At 57.0% G+C, this 2837-nt stretch overlaps 1 protein-coding gene across 1 annotated transcript in view; it reads left to right on the plus strand.

Annotated features, from left to right (window-relative positions):
• ENPP7 (ectonucleotide pyrophosphatase/phosphodiesterase 7) overlaps positions 1 to 2837 on the plus strand; it is an 11867-nt gene that overhangs the window by 5963 nt on the left and 3067 nt on the right. The window lies entirely within an intron of this gene.

Consider the following 2837-nt stretch of genomic DNA (forward strand, 5'->3'; position numbering starts at 1 on the left):
GCCACCTCCAGGCTCCATGGCCACATGAGGACTCCTTCCTGGAGTCTTCCTCTTTCAGCCTCCCCAACACACATCCTTGCCCCAACCCTGACCCATCTCAGGGGCAAAGGTCACCCAGGAGCTGGCAAGGTGGCAGCTCTTGGGGGCACTTGCCTGGGGATGGGCAGGCCTCGCTGGGCAGGGGCTGTGAGGGGGCACACAGAACACAAGCCAGGAGGCCAGTGCAGCTGGGGCAGGTGAACAAGGCGGGGAGGGGTGGGTAGTGTGTGATGAAACCAGGGAGCTTGTGGGGGTGGCCTGGGGACACTTCGCCTGCCATTAAAGAGTTAGGGTGAGGGACATGCTCCCATTTCTCTCGTTCACTAATCCTCTGACTTTCCTTAGGGTCTGCCCTCCTGCCAAGCGGCTGGCCTCCCTTGGTGACGGGACTGCTGGTGGCTGCAACTCTCCTGGTCGAGGTCGCATAACACCCCCTCCTGGTCAGAGGCCCAGGAGATGGAGTTGTGAGGAAGTTGGAGTCATTCTGCACCCCTGGGCCCCTACCTGCACCCGCCCTGTGCCCTCCAAAGTCCAGCTGAGGGTCAGGAATTCCCACAGGGGCCCTCCTCAGTCTCCGCTTGACACGGATGCCTCCATGCACTGTCTGTCCCCACCCAAATTCCCTCTACTCCCTCCCTCCAGGCCTGTCTGCTTCATCTCCTCCACCTGCTCCATCTCCTCCACCTTCCCCTGCCCCATCCCTTCTTCCCAACCCAACACACACCTGTCCTTCCAGGCCCACCTCTTCCAGGAAGCCTCCAGAAGCTGCAAACAGGGTCTGAGCCTGCTCCTGCTGTGATGATCTACTGGATATGGATGGGCCTGTCTCCTCAGAAGACATGGGACCAGGCCTACATGCCTCCGTGTCCCCACAGCCCCAGCCCAGGCCTGGCCATGATGATGCTGGCAATCTGACCCCTGCCCAGGTTTAGATCTCTGGGGGCATCATCTGGTTCACTGGCCCACGGCCCCCAGACTCCCAAGACGCCCCCGTTCCTTCCCTCCCCCTCCCTCTCCTTCAACCCCCCTTTCTGCCTCCTCCCCTCCTCTCACAGCAGAACCAGCCCTATACCCTTTCTGCCTCCTCCCCTCCTCTCACAGCAGAACCAGCTCCATGACAGCAGGACAGGGAGGGGGGCATGGATGGGGGAAGGGGGTCACTGAGTGCACGGTGATGGGGAGGGGGGTACCCGAGTGCCCACTTGGGAGGGTGCAGCGGGCCTGCTGGTGGTTGCAATAGGACTGAAGCCTCAAACACCCAGACCCCGAACTCCAGCTCCAGTGGGCGATGAGGAGGCTCTGCCCTGGAGCTCCCAGCCCCAAGTCCACACACCTCCGGCCCAGGGGCCATCTCCATCTGAGCTGATCAGGGCCTGCACCCAGGCCACCAGGAGTACACCGCCAGGCAGAAAGCACGGATGGGAATAAAGGACCCCACTGGTTGTTACCAAAACACAGTGACCAGTGTGGGTGCAACATTTCATTCTAAAACCTGCTGGTTTCTTACAGCCTTCCCACTTGGATCCAGGGTATAATAACCTCCTAGTTTCTTAGGAGGCTGACAAACACAGGGGAACCTACCCATTCTTGTTGGGAACGGGCCCTGGTTGGACTGCCAGCAAAAGCTGGTAAAGGGTGGGGTCCCCATTAAAAAGCAAAGGGGGGATGAGAACTGAAGGAAACCAGAACTCTATGCCACATTGCTCAGCTAAACAGAAAATGCTGCAAATGGCAGAATGCAATTGTGGGGGAGGGGTGTGTGTGTGTGGTAAGTCTACACATAAGACATATCCTTGGAGAAGTTTCAAGAAAAGGTGAGCATTGACTGGCTTCAGAGGGGACCTGGGTGGCCAGGCCAGGGGCAGGGGGCCAATGTCCACCACCTGGTGCCTTGGACACTATCAGTACTGAGCCACTTCAAGGACTGTACACTCACAACAGCTCTCAAGAGCGTGGACTTTGGAGTCAGACTAAGTACTGCTCCAGTTTGTCCCCATGGCCTAAGGGGAGTAGTTTACCTCCCCCAGCCTCAGTTTCCTCATCTGGAAAAATGGGATAATAAGGAGGTGTCCATGTCTCTGAGGTTACCCCAGGACGAAGCACTGAGGCAGGTGGTTCTTAGATAGTAGCCACAGGGATAATTAAAACCCTACTATGGGAGATGCTAAAGTTGTCAAATTCAGCTTTTGCATATAAATCCAGCTGTGACAATGAGAGACAGATTCTTCGAAGGATGCGTTTGTCAGGATCTGCCTATTCCTTGTCTATGAATCCCTCTTCTCCCTTGCCCGGGCCTCTTGCTTCTACCTGTAGTTTGAGCCCCATCTCCATCTGCAGGATCCATCCCAACCTGCCCTCCACAGCTGCCTAACCACCAGCCTGGGGCTGGAGTGCTGCCTAATCGGAAAGGCCCTGTGGCTCCCTGGCCCTGCATCCCATAGTTGTCCTGGAAGGACTGCCCCACCCCCACCACGTGCAGCCCTACTGGGATACCCAGGCCCTCCTGACTGCCCACACCAGCTTCCAAACCTGGACAGGCCCAAATCAGGCTGGAGGGAACCGGAGGGTGGGGCATCCCTTCGCATCCATGTGCATGGAGCAGTGAGTGCTCAGAGATGCCAGCGTAACCGCCATGACCCCCATCTCCAAGAGACACCCAACCTTTCACCAATAGCCCACAACGACCATGGTCAGGCTAGCCTACTTTCTAGGGACGAGCTAACAGATATTCTGAGAATCACTCTCAAACGGCTTTTTCAAAAAGAAAAGGAAAAGAGAGAGAAAAGAGAGAAAAAAAG

The sequence above is a fragment of the Bison bison genome, unplaced genomic scaffold (assembly GCF_000754665.1).
Source record: "Bison bison bison isolate TAMUID 2011002044 unplaced genomic scaffold, Bison_UMD1.0 scf7180017864371, whole genome shotgun sequence".
Taxonomy (NCBI): domain Eukaryota; kingdom Metazoa; phylum Chordata; class Mammalia; order Artiodactyla; family Bovidae; genus Bison; species Bison bison.